Raw genomic sequence first — 24,496 nt, 5'->3', positions numbered from 1 at the left:
TTAAAATTCTAGGAGAAGTAAAAATCAATGTTCTTCAATTGAGTGACACTGGGTATATCAACCACACTGGAGTTCAGGCTCATACTCAGGAGAAGTTGACTAATACTTTCCAGACTCTGTGTTTTTAGGGATATTTATTCCTCTTTCTTTTGTATTTGTTTTGTGATTTACTTAAGGGAAAGAACATAAAGTTCGGTGTATATGGAGTAATTGAGGAAGATTAGAGAGGAATTGGGGGATGTGACAGAATATAATAAATATATAGTATATTAAAATCACAAAGATAAAACTTTTTTCAGTACATAAAAATATTATGATGAACTATGGTTGTTTATATCTATTTCTAAATGTCTTATACAATGCAAAGTACTCTATAAAATGAATTTTCATACTTAATCAAATCTTCTACACAATTAAATGAGAAATAGATGTGGGACAAATGGAAAATAAATGGCAAGTGTATATTTCTTGTTTCATTTGCAACTAACTACGACTGAGATTTGATGTTAAAAAAGAAAAGGTTGTTGTGAAGATTTTCTTTGGCTAGTTAAGAAAACAGTATCATATTACATATGCTCATGAGTATAAGGAGAAATGGCCAATATTGTTGTGCACTGTAATTACAATTTATATGAACCTTAAAGGAGATTATCAGACTATAGTCCAGTGTCAAAGGCTAACCATTGGCTAATATGATTCTATTATGTTGTGAGTCTGCAGACCATGTCAGGACATCAACCCAGGATGTTAAAAGGAAGATGAGGGCTGGAGAGATGGCTCAGCCGTTAAAGGATAAGCTCACAACCAAAAATAAAAGGAAGATGAAAGAGGATTACACTTGCATTCAGAGTGTAAGAAATAGCCCTGTCTTTTTTTTTTTTTTCTGTTCTGCAATGAAACCCTTTATCTTTTCCCATCAGAAAACAATATGGGAAGGGAACACATAGGCTGAAAGCCAGAAATGACTTCAGAATGAGTGAGGAGCACTGCAGATGAAATATTACAGAGAAGTCTCTCTCCCTCCCTCTTCCTCCCTCTCTCTCTCTCTCTCTCTCTCTCTCTCTCTCTCTCTCTCTCTCTCTCTCTCTCTCTCTCTCTCTCTCCCCATTTTGCCTTTGTCCATTGACATGACATTAGGGCTCAGAGTCAGTCTGTGCTGTGGTTTAGGAAGATGAACATGCACAAGGCTTATTGTGATTCTCTATTCTTTGAATTGATCTCATTCTTATTAGGTAAAATCGAGTTCCATTTCTTGTCTGCAGTTTTATCAGCTTTTTTCCATTTTGTTGAAAACTGTAATGTAGGAACATTTCCCTGAGAATCAGGATAGTTTTGTGTCTGATTTTAGCTCTTGTCCCTAAAGTCCCTCTTTCTCCACTACTTTTATTAGTAGGAATATTTTTATCATAACCATCATCATTATCATTATTATTTTTAGCATAGTATTTGGTTTAGCACAGAGATTGAACCAAGGGCCTTGTATGTACCAAGTAAGCACTTACTGCTGAGATGTTTTCTCAGCCCTCACATTAGCTTTTGATCTTCAGAAGTTCTTACTAAGTTGCTCAGCCTTCTTTGGACTTCCCATATGGTCTGGTTGTGTCTGAACTTATGATGCTCTTGCCTCTGCCTCCAGAATTGCTGGGGTTGCAGGCCTGCACCATCAGACCTGTGACTTAGTGAGGAGCACTGCAAGTGAAGCACAGTAGCCCCCTGTTCCTGGAGCGACTGCTTTCAGTGGTATCCTCTTCTCTAGGTGAGTCTACTCTGCACCCAAGCTCCACCTGTCAGCTTTGTTGATGTGATGATTTAGAGACAATGAGTGGCTTAGGCAAATTAGATTTATGCGTGGTTAGCTATACTCTGCAGATTTTTGAAGTAAATAACAAGGTTTGATCGATGCTTTTATCATAAGGGTATCTAATTTCTGCTTTACACATTTAGAAACCAAGTCCACTAGTAAAGCAGTTCTTCATTTTTGAGAACTGAGCTGTGTTCAATTGTAAATTTGTCATTTAAAGTTTTCACTAAATGTGGTTCTCCTTCCTTCTAGATCCCTTCTTCTCTCATTTTTCTTCTCTGATCACTGTGACCTGTCCCCCCTTTTTATTATATACAATATATTTTTCTCATTATCTTCCTAGGCAATGGTATTAGATAATCATGTGATTCAGATGTAAATTCCCTAAATGGAAGGGATGAGAAGCAGGTGAGAATTATCTGCAATATAATTCCAAATGTGACATCTTCCGTATGTTAAACAATGATAAATAAATATTCTGCACGGAGTCCAGGAGACGACTTGTGATATCAGACCCCTCTGTTGGGCTCTCTCTGTTTTTATGTTTTACATTAAAATGTAAAACAGAGTTTGATGGGCTTTGAAATACATAGAAAAATAATAATTTTATTAACAAAAATTTAACTTTATTTTACACTTATTGAACCATTTACTGCATGATTGCATCTTTTCTTTGCCTCACACACAAATGGCATGGGGAAACATGAACTTCTGGGGGAGTAATGCTATTTTTTCTCCTCATGTAGATTCATAGAACACCCCATGATTCAGGTTTTATAAAGTCCTTGGTATCTGAATAAATAATCCAGACCCTGAGCTAAAGCAATACTGAACCTGAGATCTGGGAAAATAACTTGATTTGAACCTTGATCTCGGTTCTTGGCTTGGAAATGAAGGCAGAAAATGTTTCCTGAGCCTGGAATAAGTGGTGTAGATAACTCAATGAAGTTTGCAACTAACATTCTTTGAGATCTTGAACTGAGTTGTATGGTGATATTAGAATCTTGATAGTATGGATTTGTATCTTGTTCAGGATCTTTGTGTTTCTCTCCACAAAATGTGTGTTTATAAGGAAGTTTGGTCTACTCAGTACATACATTTCTACCTTTGTGATGAGAATTTCTTGGTGGTGTCTACATGCAGATGACAGGATAGGGTGTTCATGATGTGGTTTTTGGATTTAGTGCTCTATACACTTTTAACATATCAGTACTGACATGTCTGAAAGCAGTTTTTATAACTATCAGAATGTCATTTCTGACATTAAATAGCCTTGGATGATTTGGTTCAGACTCCTGGTTTAGGATAATTCTTAGATCCTATCAATATGTATTTTTACCAGAGTTGTTATCAGTTAGTTTATTATATGTGTGATGTTTGTATCATATGAACAAACTTTGAGAAAAATTCATAAATATGATGAATGAAGAACATTTCATTCAAGTTGTTATTTTTCAGGTGCTGGGAATGAAACCCAGGGCCTTATGAGGCAAGTATTCACCTTATGTTGCTTTACAGCATCTGCTGACTTTAAGCTTCTTTAATGAAAATAGTAAGAACTCCCACATTTCCCTTCTAGATCTGCTTCATCAAATAACATTTTGATACTGGTGAAATGAAACTGGAGAACATGGTAATGGGTGTAGATTTTATCCTGTAGACTACAGTAGAAATCCTGGTCAACTCCTCAATTCTGCTTCATTATTTAATCCCGGGATTTACTGGGAAAGGTTTGAAGCTAAAAATCCCTAATTATAAAGCACTTAACTCTGGCCAACTCCTTGTCATTTTATCTAGAGGAATTCTACAGATAATGGCAGAATTTGGAATGAAATATTTTCTGGATGACATTGGATGTAACCTTGTACTTTACCTTTATAGAGTATCCCAGGGGGTTTCACTGTATACAACATGCCTTTTGAGTTGTTTCCAAGCAACCACAATCAGCTCAAGCACCACCAAATGGATAAAGCTTAAACACTAAGCCATCAAGTACATGGGTTTTCCCTGCTCATTCAGTTGGCCTGTGCATCTGCTTCTGAATGTCATGATATTTGTGAAAGTGACAAGCTCTAGCAACAGAAGGAATGTCACTAAGAAACTGACTTATGGGTACTGCTCTGCATCTGTTTCTGGCACTATTGCAACTCCATTGTATATTCTCTTGCTCAGCTTCACTGATGGTTTCTGTTTGAATCTCATGTCCTGGGCCAGTGTCTCCATGGTGATTATCTATACAGGCACAAGAGGCAGGTCCAGTATATCCATGGTGCCCAACACTCCCTGAGAATCTCTCCTGAGGCCAGGGCCACCCAAACCATCCTGACCCTTGTTTGCACTTTTATCACTTTGTGCCCCCGCCTGCGGGGACTCAGTTATTCCTGGGGGTCGAGGGGGCCCCATACCTGCCGGAGAACGGGTGAGAAAGAGGAGGGAGACCAAGCAATGTCCTTGTCAATGTCTGTTTATTGAGAGGAGTGTACAGCATTTAAAGCTCTAAAGCAGAAATTGAAGCAGGATCTGAAGTTTAGGGTGGGGGAGTACTGGGAAGTGCCCAAGGACATAAGGTGAGTCATTAAACTGCAAGATGTTCTCCTTAGACAATGAGACAACAGTCTTCCAGGGACATGTTCTTTCTTTGAAAAGGTCAAGCCAGGGGTTGGGGATTTAGCTCAGTGGTAGAGAGCTTTCCTAGCAAGCCAAGGCCCTGGGTTCCATCTTCAGCTCCGGAAAAAAAAAAGGAAAAAAAAAAAAAGGAAAAAGAAAAGGTCAAGCCCTTCTCAGGTATCTGCTCAGGGTAGGGCTCTAGCTTTGCCTAGTCCGGCAGTTGGGTCAGCGACAACTTTCTATTCTATTTCTTCCACCCTGGCTCTATATTCAGCCTTATTTGGTAATCCAGTACTGTCAGGAGCCATAACAGGAAAAGCTAATAACTAGTGGATGATCATCCTGAGATGGCCAGTCTCAGATTATTATATAGTCTAAGACTGGTTCGCCCCTATTAAGCAAGGCTGTAAGGGATTCATTTTAGGAAAGATTCCTGCTTTTAAAAGGCTTTTCCTGTTATTATTCAACACATATAACAATCATTAAGTAACAGCACACCCCTTTGAGGAGATCTTTGCAGATCTACGAAGATGTACTGTCTTGTAGTGATGCTATACAGACAAATAGATGACTTCTTTAGTCTTAATAATGATCTTATAAGAATTCCTAAAATTATATCAATGATTATTAAGTTCTTTTATAGTGGGACTGCTATTAAGTCTCTTTCTGATAGTGAAAAATGCAGTGAGAACTCTGCCAGTCTCCCAGGTGTCACCAGTTAATTGCTCTTAGATAGTAACAAGACTTTTAGATAGTAACTCAGAACACATTCCAAGAAGTTGTAAAAACAATTATCAAGAGTCATAAATAGAGAACAAATGATTTATTACAGGTGCAAGGACAGAGGATGAGATATTGACTGGGTTAATCTATACATAATTTCACTAACAGCTATGGTTTTAGACCTTCAGTGAACCTGTAGAGCTGACACTGGTGATGAATGTTTAGCCAGATAATTACTCCTGATGGATATTCATGCAAACATTCTCAGTTGTAAACTTCTATTTCAATTAATGCTTTGATCTTTCATATGAATTTGTGATGAACTTTGTAACATGTGATCATGTATTCTGAAAGATGTTTAAGTGTGGAGGACAAAGAGAAGATACACTGCAGGACAGACGACACACAGAAGGACTGAGAGAGATGAGAAGAATGCAGCAAGGAATAACTTACAGACTATAGTTAACATAAGACAGCAATGTGCAGAATGCAGAGAAAAAGAGGAAAAAAGAAGAAGCTGGAGAGAGCAGAAGGAGCAGGCAGGTTTCTCCTTACCATGGGACAGAACAGGTCATTTCTCAATAGCAAGGCAGGCTTAGTCTTATTAAAAGGAACAAGCCTTTTCTCTTACAAACTTGGGTTTAATTCATTTAATATTAAAAGGGTAGAAGTTATTTCTTTCTCTATATAATAGAGATTGGAACTCATCTTTCATCCAGAATGAGTGAATTCTTTCTGCACTGATGCTTGGTCTTTTGCTCCATATGCATATGTAAGTATGGATGTCTGTGTAAGTATGTAATTGTGAGAAAGTATGCATGTGTGTGTGTGTGTGTGTGTGTGTGTAAGAATGTAACTGTGAGAATGCATGTAAGCTGGGCCCAGCTGAATTTGAGTGGAAATGTATCAATATGCATTTATTGAATCTGTGTGTGAAATTATATACGTTTATGCATATTTGGCTATGTAAAAGTTTTTCCTTCTGCAAGCGCTATTCACTTCTCTTGGTTCAATAGAAGTTTATTGCTCCAAACTTCCCCCTAGCCTGACAAGGAAGAAGCCTAGGGACAAAAGGGAAAAGGCTCCAGCAATTAATCCTCTACTTGAACTCCAGCTGTTTTAGAATGAGGTGCTAAATGCCAGAGAGTGCAGTTTCTGGCCTCAGAGGAACACAGAAGGCAAGTCAGTTACTGTAGCAGTACAGTACAGAGTATAGTGACTTAGACATGTAAGTCAGCTACAGTAGCATAGTAACTTAGACTTAGACAATAAACTAATTATTATACCGCAACCCTAAGTATCTAGTAAGACAAAGTCTTACCCTCTGCCTACGCTCCTCCCCCTTCACTGCCTCAAGAAGAACCAATAGGAGAAAGAAGACCAATGTCGGGCTGGCCCCCGGCACAGTACTGTGGGTTATAAACATCATCTCAGTTTTAGAAACCTGTTTCCCTATATTTTGCTCCTTTGTGCTCATCAATTGTAACTGCTCTGCCTCTAGGCTCTATTATCCATTCTCTTGGAAATAGTAACAGGCTAAGAACTAATATCATGTTCTGAAGGTTCTCAGATCCACTCTTATGTTCCTTCAACCATCATTTAAGTAAAGGTCAATATCTGTAACTCTCTGGTTTTGTGTGTCAACTTGACACAAGCTAGAGTTGAAAGAGCGTACCCCTAAACAGGGGACGTGTCTCTCGCTCCAATTGTGGGATGGGGTGCCCTCAGGAACCACAAGTAGCCATTCTTGATGTAAAAGCACGAGGTAGCTTTATTAATGAGATCCAGGGTCTTAGCGGAATCCCGGGTCGACACGTATCTCACACAGGAGACAGAGGAATCGACCCCAAGCTTCCAAACTCGGGGTTTATATAGGGGAGGTTAGGGGCATTCACGCGGTTACGCATGATTGGTCATTTCAAATGGTGCACAGTTACTTTCGGCGCGAAATTACATCAGCAGGGAGTACGTGCTCTCTAGCAGCTCGGCAGGCAGGTAGGGTGACTCATCTCACTCAGGGGTGTGAAGGAAGGGGAGGGGGTGGCTACAGATGGTCAATGTCCTTGGGGCTGATAGCTGGTTTGGCAAGTCCTATCTCTGGCTCTCCCTCAGGCATGTCCGGCCCTGCACATCCGGGCTCTGACAATGAGTAACCTTTTTAAAACTCTAGTTCTACAGAGTCATCAAGGTGTAAGGAGTTTCAGTTGAGGAAGTGCTTCCATGAGATCCAGCTACAAGGCATTTTCTCAATTAGTTAACAATTGAGGAGGGTCCAGTCTATTGTAGATAGTGACATCCCCGGGATGATGGTCCTGAGTTCTACAAGAAGGCAGGATAAAAAAGCCGAGAGTAGCAAGCCAGTTAGCATTACCTCTCCACAACTTCTGCATCAGTTCCTTCTCCCAGGTTCCTGCCCTGCTTGAATTCCTGTTCTAACTTCCTTTGGTGATGAATAGCAATGTGAAAGTATAAGCAGAATAAACCCTTTCCTCCTCAACTTGCTTTGTTTTCATGGTATTTTGTTGAATATAACTAAGAGTGTCTATCAAGTAACTCAGATATTTTATTAGCGATTAAAGTAGAAAGTCACGTCCATCTCGGCCTCACAGAAGCTGCTTAACTCATCCACAGTGTTGCTACAGCAGGAGTTATCAAATGCTGAGTCATACCTCACACCTCAGCTGTTCATCCAATTGTGACACAGATTCCACTCATGCACAGGCTTTGCCCTTGTCCCAATGTTCCAGATACACAGGGAAAATAATCAAAAATAAAGCTGCAAAAACCTAGGAATTCAGGCAATTTCAGAACAACTTTGCATGACTGATTCTTAGTCCTCTCAGAATAATCTTTAAGTCATCTTCTCACAGCATTTTTATTCTAGAACTGCATATACAGCATGACTATTGTTAGCCAGTGTATATATAGACTTTAAGGGTAAATCTGTATAAATTATAACTTAATTTGAAAAATAACCATTTCAGTTAGGTGTGATTTAGGTGGCCAAGAGAAAAATATAACCTTTGCATTGGTCCTGTTGAAGATTCCAGATAGCATTTAATAATTATTTATACTGCAGATTTATTTTCACTATTTTAAATTACATATCTATGTGTAAATATACACTCATGTGTATGAGAGCTCATGGGATCTTGGGACATAGGAATTCCTTGGAACTGGAGTTATAGGTGATTGTAACCTTCTCAACACAGGTACTTGGAACCAAACTTGGGTACTCTGCAAGAGTACTGATCTATCTCGTAGCCACTGATCTCCAGACCCACAGTAATATATTTTAACTCTTTGAAGTGACTATCGTGGGGGTGTTTGTTAAGTGACATATATTTCTAGTGCAACACTTTCCTGGGAGTCCCAAACAGCTGACAGCTTCAAGGGACCAGCTGTCTCTATTTGCAAAATATCATCACAGATGAGCCCATCTGATATTGACTGCTGCTATTCTAGTAAAGAAAGGAGGAAAAGGTCCAGTCACAGCCTCCCCTTGTCCCTAGTCTCCAAATCATCCTTTCCAATGGTTGTATGATATTCTGTCATCTCACACATACCCTGTTAATAAGCCAAATAAATTGGGATTGAGCTTTGGTTTGGCTTTGGAACAATAGAATGAGGGGGCCATTCAGATGCTGTCTAGTTCTGAATAGTATCCCAGGAAAAAATTCTTGAGTTTATACTAAAAAGTATTTTCCTAAGAAGAGTGGGAGAGGAAGTTGGAAGAGAACAGATGGGGATTTTTGTGCTAGCACTTTGTTTGAGTATTAGGGTTAACTAAAGGTAAGGGGAGAGGCATAAGAAAGAAAAAGTCAGAGCATTAGTGATAAAAACTGCATGGTATTGGTACAGAGACAGACAGATAGACCAATGGAACAGAATTGAAGACCCAGAAATGAACCCACACACCAATGGGCACTTGATTTTTGACAAAGGAGCCAAAACCATCAAATGGAAAAAAGATAGCATTTTCAGCCAATGGTGCTGGTTCAACTGGAGGACAACATGTAGAAGAATGCAGATCGATCCATGCTTATCACACTGTACAAAGCTTAAGTCCAAGTGGATCAAGGACCTCCACATCAAACCAGACACACTCAAACTAATAGAAGAAAAGCTAGGGAAGCATATGGAACACATGGGCACTGGAAAAAATTTCCTGAACAAAACACCAATGACTTATGCTCTAAGATCAAGAATCGACAAATGGGATCTCATAAAACTGCAAAGCTTCTGTAAGGCAAAGGACACTGTGGTTAGGACAAAACGGCAACCAACAGATTGGGAAAAGATCTTTACCAGTCCTACAACAGATAGAGGCCTTATATCAAAAATATACAAAGAAATCAAGAAGTTAGACCGCAGGGAGACAAATAACCCTATTAAAAAATGGGGCTCAGAGCTAAACAAAGAATTCACAGCTGAGGAATGCCGAATGGCGGAGAAACACCTAAAGAAATGTTCAACATCTTTAGTCATAAGGGAAATGCAAATCAAAACAACCTTGAGATTTCACCTCACACCAGTGAGAATGGCTAAGATCAAAAACTCAGATGACAGCAGATGCTGGCCAGGATGCGGAGAAAGAGGAACACTCTTCCATTGTTGGTGGGATTGCAGACTGGTACAACCATTCTGGAAATCAGTCTGGAGGTTCCTCAGAAAATTGGACATTGAACTGCCTGAGGATCCAGCTATACCTCTCTTGGGCATATACCCAAAAGATGCCCCAACATATAAAAAAGACACGTGCTCCACTATGTTCATTGCAGCCTTATTTATAATAGCCAGAAAATGGAAAGTACCCAGATGCCCTTCAACAGAGGAATGGATACAGAAAATGTGGTACATCTACACAATGGAATATTACTCAGCTATCAAAAACAATGACTTTATGAAATTCGTAGGCAAATGGTCGGAACTGGAAAATATCATCCTAGGTGAGGTAACCCAATCACAGAAAAACACACATGGTATGCACTCATTGATAAGTGGCTATTAGCCCAAATGCTTGAATTACCCTAGATGCCTAGAACAAATGAAACTCAAGGCGGATGATCAAAATGTGAATGCTTCATTCCTTCTTTAAAAGGGGAACAAGAATACCCTTGGCAGGGAAGAGAGAGATTAAAACAGACACAGAAGGAACACCCATTCAGAGCCTGCCCCACATGTGGCCCATACATATACAGCCACCCAATTAGACAAGATGGATGAAGCAAAGAAGTGCAGACCGACAGGAGCCGGATGGAGATCGCTCCTGAGAGACACAGCCAGAATACAGCAAATACAGAGGCAAATGCCAGCAGCAAACCACTGAACTGAGAATAGGACCCCCGTTGAAGGAATCAGAGAAAGAACTGGAAGAGCTTGAAGGGGCTCGAGACCCCAAAAGTACAACAATGCCAAGCAACCAGAGCTTCCAGGGACTAAGCCACTACCTAAAGACTATACATGGACTGACCCTGGACTCTGACCTCATAGGTAGCAATGAATATCCTAGTAAGAGCACCAGTGGAAGGGGAAGCCCTGGGTCCTGCTAAGACTGAACCCCAGTGAACTAGACTGTTGGGGGGAGGGCGGCAATGGGAGGAGGGTGGGGAGGGGAACTCCCATAAGGAGGGGGAGGGGGGAGAGGTTAGGGGGATGTTTGCCCGGAAACCGGGAAAGGGAATAACACTCGAAATGTATATAAGAACTACTCAAGTTAATTAAAAAAAAAAAGAAGAAAGAAAAAGTCATGCCATTCAAGACATTGCAATTAGCAGTGGAAATTATCTGTGGAAATACTATCAGAGTTATCATACACATCATATTCTAGAATTATCAGTTTTACTTCCTGTGTTAATATTTGTGTTCACGTATATGTACAGTGTATATGTATGTAAAGTTGTATGTGCTTGTGTATGCACATGCATTGCAGTAGAGCACACATAGGAGCTGTTTGTCTTTGGGTGTTTTGAAACAGGGTCTCTACTGTCGGGTGGAAGCTCTAAAGTAGAATGTCCTGGAGTTACAGGTGTATGTCCTCTATTTTTTAAATACACTTTGACAATCATGTGGAGCAAAGGGAACACTTCTTCATTACTGGTGGGAATAAAAACTTATACAAGCGTGTTGGAAATCAATTTGGCTGTTTCTCAGAAAACTGGGAACAGTTCTACTTTAAGACTCAGCTATACCACTCCTGGGCATATACCCAAAAGATGCTCTACCATTCCACAAAGCTACTTGCTCAACTATGTTCATAGCAGATCTATTCATAATAGATCTAATAGTCAGAAACTGGAAACAACCTAGATGTCCCTCAACTGAAGAATGGACAAAGAAAATGTGGTACACCTAAACAATGGAATATGTTTCAGCTTTAAAAATCAAGACATTACTAGTTTTATAGGCAAATGGATAGAACTTGAGAATATTATCCTGAGTGAGATTGTCCTAAAAACACATGCATGGTATGTATTCACTTACAAGTGGACACTGACCGTAAAATATGGGACACACATGCTCCTCTCTACAGACACAAAGAAGCTAACAAAGCAGGAAGGCTCAAGGGAGGAAGCTTGAATTTCATTTAGAATGTTGAATAAAATAGTAATAAGAGGCTATGATGGTTTATATATGCTTGGCCCATGGAAATGTACTATTAGGAGGTATAGCCATGTTGGAGTAGGTGTGTCACTGTGGGCATGGGTCTTAATACCCTCATTGTAGCTTACTGGAAGTCAGTCTTCTCCTAGATGTCTTCTGGTGAAGATGTAGAACTCTCAGCTCTTCCTGTACTATGCCTTCTGGATGAGGCCATGACACTACCTTGATGATAAAGGACTGAACCTATAACCCAGCTCCAATTAAATATTATCCTTAAAACTTGCCTTGGTAATGGCATATGTTCACAGCAGTAAAATCCTATCTAAGACAGATTCAGATGGAGGGAGGGAATTGAGAAGGTAATATGGTGTTCAGAATCAGCTGTAGGGAAGGACAGGAGAGATAGCTAGATGACCCTTAAAATGAATGGAAATCTGCAACTGATGGTGGTGAGAAGTCGGGGGGGGCACCTCCAGGAAAAGACAGAGATCTGGGATAAGGAAGGCACCCAAGAATCAATGAGCAAGACCTTATCTGTGACTCACGACCTGAAAAGGCTACCTCTTGTGGCCAGTCAGAAACCCCAGCAGAGTGCTAGAGCTACCAACCCACCCACAGAACTCTCATCCAAAATTTATTCTGTATACATGGAATGCAGGCATGGGGGATAGAGCACAGACTGAGGAAATGTCCAAACAATAACTGTCTCAACCTAAGACGACTCCATGGCAAAGCACCAATTCCAGCGATATTGTTATATTTGGAGATAGGAGCATGTTGTCTTCTGAGTGGTTCCATCCAGCAGCTGATTCTGCCAAATACAGATACAGGCGTCCAAGGCCAAACAGTGCATGGAGCTTCTGACACTTATAGAAGAATAGGAGGAAGGATTATTCCTTCCTCCTGAAGGAGATAGAAATTCCACAGGAAGACCAACAGAGTCAACTGACCCTGACCTTTGGGGTTCTCAGAGACTGAACTCAAAGAACACACATTGGCTAGACTTAGGTCTTCCATGAACATATGTAGCATATATGCAGGTTGGTCTTCATATGGGTCCTGAACAACTGGAGTGGGGCTGTCCCAAAAATTGTTGCCAGTATGTGGAATATGTTTTACTAGTTGGGGTGACTTATCTGGCCCCAGCAGGAAAGGAAGCACTGTCTGAGAAAAAACTTGAAGTACCAGAGTGGGGGAATACCCAGAGGGAGTACTCACTCAGAGGAGAAAGGGAGGATACTTGGGGGAAGGATTGTGGGAGGGATGATGGTATGGGAGCAGGGGGGGGGGGGATATAGTGTGAATAAGAAAAAAGGAGTGCGGTTAGAAATAACCCCCAGAGGAAGCTCACTATGTGAAAGGAAGAAAAGAAAGGAATGAATAGGTTCCTGTGGCTGTAATGAAAAACTGATCAAACAAACCTGGAAATGAATGGTTTATTTAGTTTGTGGAATCCAGTTCATCATCTGTGGGAAGACAAGGCAAGAAGTTAAGGCTGGAACTTGACACATAAATTGCAGAAGAATATTGCTTACTGGTTTCATGCCATGTTTAGCTACTATTATTTTATAGCTCAGACCCACCTGCATAAGGATAGGGCTGCTCACAGTGGACCTGGCCCACTTTTAGCAATTAGAGGAGACAAGAAAATGCCCCATTGACATACCAAAGCCCAACCTGATGGAGGTAAATCTTCAATTGACATCTATTCCCTTTTCTCCAGTGTGTCACATTGACAGTCAAGATAACTCATCAGAGAAGCAGCATATTCATAGTTCAAAAAGTCAGGTTGATGTCTCAGTAAAGAAGTTTTAGTAATAAGTTCTCCAAAAGTCAGTCAGAGTTGTCCAAAATTGCTTAGGGCATTTCATTCACAACAAAAGGGAAACAAAATTATAATCGACATATTATATTATTATTTTTTGTAATCAAGACACTATCAAATGAAAATAATACTCTAACATTGATTTCTATATGCTATTTTGTCCAGTTGCATTTTTTTTAATTTTATTTTTTTTTATTTATTTTATTTTTTTTTATTAACTTGAGTATTTCTTATATACATTTCGAGTGTTATTCCCTTTCCCGGTTTCCGGGCAAACATCCCCCTCCCCCCTCCCCTTCCTTATGGGTGTTCCCCTCCCAACCCTCCCCCCATTGCCGCCCTCCCCTCATAGACTAGTTCACTGGGGGTTCAGTCTTGGCAGGACCCAGGGCTTCCCCTTCCACTGGTGCTCTTACTAGGATATTCATTGCTACCTATGGGGTCAGAGTCCAGGGTCAGTCCATGTATAGTCTTTAGGTAGTGGCTTAGTCCCTGGAAGCTCTGGTTGCCTGGCATTGTTGTACTTTTGGGGTCTCGAGCCCCTTCAAGCTCTTCCAGTTCTTTCTCTGATTCCTTCAATAGGGGACCTATTCTCAGTTCAGTGGTTTGCTGCTGGCATTCGCCTCTATATTTGCTGTATTCTGGCTGTGTCTCTCAGGAGCGATCTCCATCCGGCTCCTGTCGGTCTGCACTTCTTTGCTTCATCCATCTTGTCTAATTGGGTGGCTGTATATGTATGGGCCACATGTGGGGCAGGCTCTGAATGGGTGTTCCTTCAGTCTCTGTTTTAATCTTTGCCTCTCCCTTCCCTGCCAAGGGTATTCTTTTTCCTCATTTAAAGAAGGAGTGAAGCATTCACATTTTGATCATCCGTCTTGAGTTTCGTTTGCTCTAGGGATCTAGGGTAATTCAAGCATTTGGGCTAATAGCCACTTATCAATGAGTGCATACCATGTATGTCTTTCTGTGATTGGGTTAGCTCACTCAGGATGATATTTTCCAGTTCCAACCATTTGCCTACGAATTTCATAAACTCGTTGTTTTTGATAGCTGAGTAATATTCCATTGTGTAGATGTACCACATTTTCTGTATCCATTCCTCTGTTGAAGGGCATCTGGGTTCTTTCCATTTTCTGGCTATTATAAATAAGGCTACAATGAACATAGTGGAGCACGTGTCTCTTTTATATGTTGAGGCATCTCTTGGGTATATGCCCAAGAGAGGTATAGCTGGATCCTCAGGCAGTTCAATGTCCAATTTTCTGAGGAACCTCCAGACTGATTTCCAGAATGGTTTTACCAGTCTGCAATCCCACCAACAATGGAGGAGTGTTCCTCTTTCTCCACATCCTCGCCAGCATCTGCTGTCACCTGAGTTTTTGATCTTAGCCAATCGCACTGGTGTGAGGTGAAATCTCAGGGTTGTTTTGATTTGCATTTCCCTTATGACTAAAGATGTTGAACATTTCTTTAGGTGTTTCTCAGCCATTCGGCATTCCTCAGCTGTGAATTCTTTGTTTAGCTCTGAACCCCATTTTTTAATAGGGTTATTTGTTTCCCTGCGGTCTAACTTCTTGAGTTCTTTGTATATTTTGGATATAAGGCCTCTATCTGTTGTAGGATTGGTAAAGATCTTTTCCCAATCTGTTGGTTGCCGTTTTGTCCTAACCACAGTGTCCTTTGCCTTACAGAAGCTTTGCAGTTTTATGAGATCCCATTTGTCGATTCTTGATCTTAGAGCATAAGCCATTGGTGTTTTGTTCAGGAAATTTTTTCCAGTGCCCATGTGTTCCAGATGCTTCCCTAGTTTTTCTTCTATTAGTTTGAGTGTGTTTGGTTTGATGTGGAGGTCCTTGATCCACTTGGACTTAAGCTTTGTACAGGGTGATAAGCATGGATCGATCTGCATTCTTCTACATGTTGACCTCCAGTTGAACCAGCACCATTTGCTGAAAATGCTATCTTTTTTCCATTGGATGGTTTTGGCTCCTTTGTCAAAAATCAAGTGACCATAGGTGTGTGGGTTCATTTCTGGGTCTTCAATTCTATTCCATTGGTCTATCTGTCTGTCTCTGTACCAATACCATGCAGTTTTTATCACTATTGCTCTGTAATACTGCTTGAGTTCAGGGATAGTGATTCCCCCTGAAGTCCTTTTATTGTTGAGGATAGCTTTAGCTATCCTGGGTTTTTTGTTATTCCAGATGAATTTGCAAATTGTTCTGTCTAACTCTTTGAAGAATTGGATTGGTATTTTGATGGGGATTGCATTGAATCTGTAGATTGCTTTTGGTAAAATGGCAATTTTTACTATATTAATCCTGCCAATCCATGAGCATGGGAGATCTTTCCATCTTCTGAGGTCTTCTTCAATTTCTTTCCTCAGTGTCTTGAAGTTCTTATTGTACAGATCTTTTACTTGCTTGGTTAAAGTCACACCGAGGTACTTTATATTATTTGGGTCTATTATGAAGGGTGTCATTTCCCTAATTTCTTTCTCGGCTTGTTTCTCTTTTGTATAGAGGAAGGCAACTGATTTATTTGAGTTAATTTTATACCCAGCCACTTTGCTGAAGTTATCAGCTTTAGTAGTTCTCTGGTGGAACTTTTGGGATCACTTAAATATACTATCATGTCATCTGCAAATAGTGATATTTTGACCTCTTCTTTTCCGATCTGTATCCCTTTGATCTCCTTTTGTTGTCTGAATGCTCTGGCTAGAACTTCAAGAACTATATTGGATAAGTAGGGAGAGAGTGGGCAGCCTTGTCTAGTCCCTGATTTTAGTGGGATTGCTTCAAGTTTCTCTCCATTTAGTTTAATGTTAGCAACTGGTTTGCTGTATATGGCTTTTACTATGTTTAGGTATGGCCCTTGAATTCCTATTCTTTCCAGGACTTTTATCATGAAGGGGTGTTGAATTTTGTCAAATGCTTTCTCAGCATCTAATGAAATGATCATGTGGTTCTGTTCTTTCAGTTTGTTTATATAATGGATCACGTTGATGGTTTTCCGTATATTAAACCATCCCTGCATGCCTGGGATGAAGCCTACTTGATCATGGTGGATGATTGTTTTGATGTGCTCTTGAATTCGGTTTGCCAGAATTTTATTGAGTATTTTTGCGTCGATATTCATAAGGGAAATTGGTCTGAAGTTCTCTTTCTTTGTTGTGTCTTTGTGTGGTTTAGGTATAAGAGTAATTGTGGCTTCGTAGAAGGAATTCGGTAGGGCTCCATCTGTTTCAATTTTGTGGAATAGTTTGGATAATATTGGTATGAGGTCTTCTATGAAGGTTTGATAGAATTCTGCACTAAACCCGTCTGGACCTGGGCTCTTTTTGGTTGGGAGACCTTTAATGACTGCTTCTATTTCCTTAGGAGTTATGGGGTTGTTTAACTGGTTTATCTGTTCCTGATTTAACTTCGATACCTGGTATCTGTCTAGGAAATTGTCCATTTCCTGAAGATTTTCAAATTTTTTTGAATATAGGTTTTTATAGTAAGATCTGATGATTTTGTGAATTTCCTCCGAATCTGTAGTTATGTCTCCCTTTTCATTTCTGATTTTGTTAATTTGGACACACTCTCTGTGTCCTCTCGTTAGTCTGGCTAAGGGTTTATCTATCTTGTTGATTTTCTCAAAGAACCAACTTTTGGTTCTATTGATTCTTTCTATGGTCCTTTTTGTTTCTACTTGGTTGATTTCAGCTCTGAGTTTGATTATTTCCTGCCTTCTACTCCTCCTGGGTGTATTTGCTTCTTTTTGTTCTAGAGCTTTTAGGTGTGCTGTCAAGCTGCTGACATATGCTCTTTCCTGTTTCTTTCTGCAGGCACTCAGCGCTATGAGTTTTCCTCTTAGCACAGCTTTCATTGTATCCCATAAGTTTGAGTATGTTGTATCTTCATTTTCATTAAATTCTAAAAAGTTTTTAATTTCTTTCTTTATTTCTTCCTTGACCAGGTTATCATTGAGTAGAGCATTGTTCAATTTCCACGTATATGTGGACATTCTTCCCTTATTGTTATTGAAGACCAGTTTTAGGCCGTGGTGGTCCGATAGCACGCATGGTATTATTTCTATCTTTCTGTACCTGTTGAGGCCCATTTTTTGACCAATTATATGGTCAATTTTGGAGAAAGTACCATGAGGAGCTGAGAAGAAGGTATATCCTTTTGCTTTAGGATAGAATGTTCTATAAATATCCGTTAAGTCCATTTGGTTCATGACTTCTCTTAGTCTCTCGACATCACTGTTTAAATTCTGTTTCCATGATCTGTCCATTGATGAGAGTGGGGTGTTGAAATCTCCCACTATTATTGTGTGAGGTGCAATGTGTGTTTTGAGCTTTAGTAAGGTTTCTTTTACGTTTGTAGTTGCCCTTGTATTTGGGGCATAGATATTTAGGATTGAGAGTTCATCTTGGTTGATTTTTCCTTTGATGAATATGAAGTGTCCTTCCTTATCTTTTTTGATGACTTTTAATTGAAAATTGATTTTATTTGATATTAGAATGGCTACTCCAGCTTGCTTCTTCTGACCATTTGCTTGGAAAGTTGTTTTCCAGCCTTTCACTCTGAGGTAGTGTCTGTCTTTGTCTCTGAGGTGTGTTTCCTGTAGGCAGCAGAATGCAGGGTCCTCGTTGCGTATCCAGTTTGTTAATCTATGTCTTTTTATTGGGGAGTTGAGGCCATTGATATTGAGAGATATTAAGGAATAGTGATTATTGCTTCCCGTTACATTCATATTTGGATGTGAGGTTATGTTTGTGTGCTTTCATTCTCTTTGTTTTGTTGCCAAGACGATTAGTTTCTTGCTTCTTCTAGGGTATAGCTTGCCTCCTTATGTTGGGCTTTACCATTTATTATCCTTTGTAGTGCTGGATTTGTAGAAAGATATTGTGTAAATTTGGTTTTGTCATGGAATATCTTGGTTTCTCCATCCATATTAATTGAGAGTTTTGCTGGATACAGTAACCTGGGCTGGCATTTGTGTTCTCTTAGGGTCTGTATAACATCAGTCCAGGATCTTCTGGCCTTCATAGTTTCTGGCGAGAAGTCTGGTGTGATTCTGATAGGTCTCCCTTTATATGTTACTTGACCTTTTTCCCTTACTGCTTTTAATATTCTTTCTTTATTTTGTGCGTTTGGTGTTTTGACAATTATGTGACGGGAGGTGTTTCTTTTCTGGTCCAATCTATTTGGAGTTCTGTAGGCTTCTTGTATGTCTATGGGTATCTCTTTTTTTAGGTTAGGGAAGTTTTCTTCTATGATTTTGTTGAAGATATTTACTGGTCCTTTGAGCTGGGAGTCTTCACTCTCTTCTATACCTATTATCCTTAGGTTTGATCTTCTCATTGAGACCTGGATTTCCTGTATGTTTTGGACCAGTAGCTTTTTCCGCTTTACATTATCTTTGACAGTTGAGTCAATGATTTCTATGGAATCTTCTGCTCCTGAGATTCTCTCTTCCATCTCTTGTATTCTGTTGGTGAAGCTTGTATGTACAGCTCCTTGTCTGTTCTTTTGGTTTTCTATATCCAGGGTTGTTTCCATGTGTTCTTTCTTGATTGCTTCTATTTCCATTTTTAATTCCTTCAACTGTTTGATTGTGTGTTCCTGGAATTCTTTCAGGGATTTTTGCGATTCCTCTCTGTAGGCTTCTACTTGTTTATTAATGTTTTCCTGTGTTTCCCTAAGTGTGTTCATGTCTTTCTTGAAGTCCTCCAGCATCATGATCAAATATGATTTTGAAACTAGATCTTGCTTTTCTGGTGTGTTTGGATATTCCATGTTTGTTTTGGTGGGAGAATTGGGCTCCGATGATGGCATGTAGTCTTGGTTTCTGTTGCTTGGGTTCCTGCGCTTGCCTCTCGCCATCAGATTATCTCTAGTGTTACTTTGTTCTGCTATTTCTGACAGTGGCTAGACTGTCCTATAAGCCTGTGTGTCAGGAGTGCTGTAGACCTGTTTTCCTCTCTTTCAGTCAGTTATGGGGACAGAGTGTTCTGCTTTCGGGCGTGTAGTTTTTCCTCTCTACAGGTCTTCAGCTGTTCCTGGGGGCCTGTGTCTTGAGTTCACCAGGCAGCTTTCTTGCAGCAGAAAATTTGGTCTTACCTGTGGTCCCGTGGCTCAGGTTCGCTCGTGGGGTGCTGCCCAGGGGCTCTCTGCAGCGGCAGCAACCAGGAAGACCTGTGCCGCCCCTTCCGGGAGCTTCAGTGCACCAGGGTTCCAGATGGTCTTTGGCTTTTTCCTCTGGCGTCCGAGATGTGTGTGCAGGGAGCAGTCTCTTCTGGTTTCCCAGGCTTGTCTGCCTCTCTGAAGGTTTAGCTCTCCCTCCCACGGGATTTGGGTGCAGAGAACTGTTTATCCGGTCTGTTTCTTTCAGGTTCTGGAGGTGTCTCAGGCAGGTGTCCTGCCGCTCCTGGGCCCTCACCCACGGGAGCCCAGAGGCCTTATACAGTTTCCTCTTGGGCCAGGGATGTGGGCAGGGGTGAGCAGTGTTGGTGGTCTCTTCTGCTCTGCAGCCTCAGGAGTGCCCACCTGACCAGGCGGTTGGGTCTCTCTCTCACCGGGTCTGGGAGCAGAGAGCTGCTGCGGGCCGGGATCCGCGGGTGTGGGACTTCCGGTAAACAGAGAACGTGCCTGGTCCTAGAGAAATTCTGCTTCTGTGTGTCCCAAGCTCACCCGGCAGCTTTCTTGCAGCAGAAAATTTGGTCTTACCTGTGGTCCCGAGGCTCAGGTTCGCTCGTGGGGTGCTGCCCAGGGGCTCTCTGCAGCGGCAGCAACCAGGAAGACCTGTGCCACCCCTTCCGGGAGCTTCAGTGCACCAGGGTTCCAGATGGTCTTTGGCTTTTTCCTCTGGCGTCCGAGATGTGTGTGCAGGGAGCAGTCTCTTCTGGTTTCCCAGGCTTGTCTGCCTCTCTGAAGGTTTAGCTCTCCCTCCCACGGGATTTGGGTGCAGAGAACTGTTTATCCGGTCTGTTTCTCCAGTTGTATTTTTATGGTAGGCTCCATGCATTGATAAAAAGTCAACGGCTAAAGATAGAAACTCAGAGGAAACATATTGAACCAAACAAATCCCTTACAACACACAATAGAACAATTCCAAAATATTGTACACACGTTTGTAACATATTTAACAAACCTATTTTTATAATGTATCTGTAGACCTACTGACACTTTATCAGAACTTGCTACAGCAAGGGAGACCAGTCAGAGTCGTTTGAATTTCTCTAAATCCTTAAAAATAGACAGAAGTAGTTGGAAAGCTGGTTGAGTGTGAGGAAGAAAAGGAAAGGCTTAGAATTCCTCTCACTGGGTAGGAATCTGCTGATAGGTTTGGTTAATTGAGAAAATTTACATGATTGTTTAGGTTGCACTTTTTGTTCTTTTTGGAGTGATAGGGTGAGAATCAGTACTGCACGTTCGAAGTTGTGCATTATTAGTGGTATCCAGAATACCAGGGATCATTTTTTGAAGTTATTGCTTGTCTTTCTAGGCATAACTTATATACTGTCATCTTTTTTGCTTTCTTCTTGATCGGTCTGTCCTTTTTGTTTTTTCTTTTTTCTTTTCTTTCTTTCTTTTTTTTTTGATTCCTTTGTATAGATAATAAGTAGATTGTTATTCAGACTCCTTTTAATATTTGGCCTATCAATTTATATTCACATAGACATTTTTATCTGCCCTTTGGTTATTTGTTGGTTCATAGAGACAGGACAATTGAAAATAAACACTGTATTTCACTGTATAATCAAACTCAGAGGAAAAAGAAATCACATGATTGTCTCATTAGAAGCTGAAAAAGCTTTTGACAAAATCCGACCATCTTCATTTTAAAAGCCTTGGAGAGATCAGAAATTTATGGCATATACCTAAACATAATACAAGCAATACACAGAAAACCACCAGCCAACATAAAATTAAATGGAGAGAAACTTTAAGCAATCCCACTAAAATCAGGGGCAAGACAGGGCTCCCTGTCTATTTATTATAGTACTTGAAGTTCTAGCTAGAGTGATAAGACAAGGAAAATAAGATCAAAGAGATTAAAATTTGAAAGGAAGAAGTCAAGGTACCAGTATTTGCAAATGATATGATAGTATATAATAATGACCCCCAAATTCTATCAGAGAACTCTTAAAGGTGATAACTTCAGCAAAGTGGCTAGACATAAAGAAATCTGAAATCTTCCTTTATGCAAACAATAAACAGTCTGATGCATAGTATCTGGGTGTAACTCTAAACCAAGCAAGTGAAAGATATGTAGGACAAGAACTTCAGTCCCCAGATAGAAATTAAAGATCTTAGAAATTGGAAAGATCTCCCATGCTCATGGATATGTAGTAATCCTACAGAATGAAAATGCCTATCTTACTAAATTCAATCTAAATTTTTGATGCAATTTCTATCAAAATTCCAACACAGTTTTTAGAGCCCTTGAAAGACCAATTCTCAACTTCATATGGGAAAAAAACCCCAAATAGCAAAAAATTCTGAACAATAAAAGACCTTCTGAGGCAAATCACCATCAATGACCTCAAGTTGTATTACAGAACAATAGGATATAATCTGCATGATATTGGTACAGAGACAGAGAGGTCTATCAGTGGAACAGAATTGAAGAACCAGAAATAAATCTACATACCTTTGGATACTTGATCTTTGACAAGGAAGCCAAATCCATACAGTAAAAAAAAAAAAAAAAAAAAAAAAAAGAAAGAAAGAAAGAAAGGTGCATCTTCAACAAATAGTGCTGATTTGACTCTCAGTCTGCATGTAGAAGAATGTAAGTTGTTCCATATTTATCATGCTGCCCAAAGCTCAAGTCCAAGTGGATCAGAGACTTCAATATAAGACCAGAAAAACTGAATCTAATAGAGAAGACAGTGGGAAATGGTCTAGGATGCATTAGCACAGGGGAAATTTTCCTGAACAGAGCACTAACAGCTCAGGCTCTAAGATCAGTAACTGATAAATGAGTCCTCTTGAAACTGAAGATCTTCTGTAAGTCAATAGTACAAAACAGCAACCTACAGATTGATAAACATTCTTCACTAAGCCTATATTTGACAGAGGGTTAACATACCAAATATATAAAAAACTCAAAATGTTAGAGTCCAAAAACTCGAATAACCCAATTAAAAAATGAGGCACAGTGCTAAACAGAGAATTCTCCTTAGAGGGATCTTAAATGACTGTGAACCACTTAAAGAAGTGTCATCACGGAAAGGCAAATCAAAAATGACCATGAAATTCTACCTTACATACCAATCAGAATGGATAAGATCAAAACTCAACTGACAGCACTTACTGGGGAGGATGCAGAAAAAAGGCACACTCTTCCATTGCTGGTAGAAGTGCAAACTTTTAAAATCATTTTGGAAATTAATCTGGCAGTTGCTCAGAATACTGGAAATAGTTCTACCCAGAGATAGCAAAGATACCACTTGTCTTACCTAGGGTTTTACTGCTGTGAACAGACAACCTGATTAAAGCAAGTCATATAAGAACAGACTTTAATTAGGACTTGCTTACAGGGGCTGGGGTTAAATCCATTATCATAAAGGCAGGAGCACGGCCGCATCTAGGCAGGCATTGTGCATGATGCAGGAGGAGCTGAGTGTTCTAAACCTTCATCTGAGTATTTCTGGGAGAAGATTGGCTTCCAAGCAATTAGGAAGAAGGTCTTAAAGACCACACTCACAGTGATACCATCTTCTCTAACAAAACCACACCTGCTAATAGTGCCACTCCTAGGACCAAGCATATACAAACCATCCACCACTCCTCTGCATATAAACAAAGGATGCTTCCATACCACAAGCAACTTTATTTGTAATAGCCAGAACAAGGAAGGAACCCAGATATCCCTCAATTGAAGAATGGATACAGAAATTGTTTTTCATTTGCAGAATGGAATTCTATTCAGGTATTAAAAACAAGGATACCATGAATTTTGTAGGCAATGTATTGGCCTGGAAATATCCTGAGTGAAGTAACCCAGTCCCAAAAGGATATGCATGGTATGCACTCCCTGATAAGTGGATATTCTCCAAAAATACAAAATACCCATGATATACCCCCACAGGATCTAAGAAGTTAAACAAGAATGAAGGCCCAGGTGAGGATGCTTCGATCCCACTTAGAAGGTGGTACAAAATATTCATGGGAGGCAGAGGGAAGCAGATACTAGGTGGAAGGGAGAGGAGATGGGAGAGGAATGGGGGGCAGGATCAGGTATTGTGGGAGACAAAAGGGAAGTCTCAAGGGCTAGGTGAATGGACAGAAGTATGTAGCTGCTAGTTGTGGGGCTTGGGAGGTGTGAGGAATCTTGAGATAATCCCAACATCCTGGGAGGTAGGAGTTTCCCAGCACTCAATGTGGTTAACCTTAGCTGTGATGTCCAACAGTGTGAAGATGGAACCTTAAAAGACTATCTCCAGGAAATAGGACTCTTCTGGTCTCTATCTGCTTTCAGACCTAAGGCTGTCCCACAGCCCTTCAGACCAAAACATGCCCAGAGAGAACTGGTCTCTCAGGAGCGCACTCACTCCTAAGCCCACAGGTAAGACCCCAAGTTTGCTCCACTTTCTCTTCTCTTTTCAATTTGTAGCTTTAACACACTCACCAATTATTGAAAGAGAGAAAGTTGCAAAACAGATACCAAACTGCCATAGTTGACTGAATCTTTCTGACGATTCTCATCAGAATGGTTTCAAATCAGAGTCCACTAAGCCTACATCACTGACCTTGAACTGGACACTGCAGAGATTATTACAATGCAAGATTTGCCTTGCAGTTGGGAGAAGACCTTTATGTATCCCCTTTCACCGCGTAGGTCCCTCAGAATTCAAATCCTCAGATTGGGAGGCAACAGCTATTAGGCCTTGAGCCACATTTCACTTACCCCTTTCAGACTTGTAAAACGTACTC

The 24,496-nt window shown here is 40.4% G+C and overlaps 1 protein-coding gene and 2 pseudogenes across 3 annotated transcripts in view; all 3 read left to right on the top strand.

Moving 5' to 3' along the window:
• Vom1r47 (vomeronasal 1 receptor 47) overlaps positions 1 to 24,496 on the top strand; it is a 129,920-nt gene that overhangs the window by 88,805 nt on the left and 16,619 nt on the right. The window contains exons 1-2 of one of the 3 annotated variants that reach the window (XM_063270370.1): positions 20,172 to 23,684; positions 23,974 to 24,128. The exons of the other annotated variants lie outside the window; for them this stretch is intronic. The gene's annotated coding sequence lies outside the window, so the exon portion shown is untranslated. Of the gene's footprint in view, positions 1 to 20,171; positions 23,685 to 23,973; positions 24,129 to 24,496 lie in introns of those variants that run through there. 3 annotated transcript variants of the gene reach the window in all.
• On the top strand, positions 3,417 to 4,153 carry Vom1r-ps53 (vomeronasal 1 receptor pseudogene 53; annotated as a pseudogene).
• Vom1r-ps52 (vomeronasal 1 receptor pseudogene 52) lies at positions 5,749 to 6,660 on the top strand (annotated as a pseudogene).

Source organism: Rattus norvegicus, chromosome 1, assembly GCF_036323735.1.
Source record: "Rattus norvegicus strain BN/NHsdMcwi chromosome 1, GRCr8, whole genome shotgun sequence".
Taxonomy (NCBI): domain Eukaryota; kingdom Metazoa; phylum Chordata; class Mammalia; order Rodentia; family Muridae; genus Rattus; species Rattus norvegicus.
The sequence above is the reverse complement of the archived record's forward strand: the minus strand, read 5'-3'. Positions and strand labels throughout refer to the sequence as shown.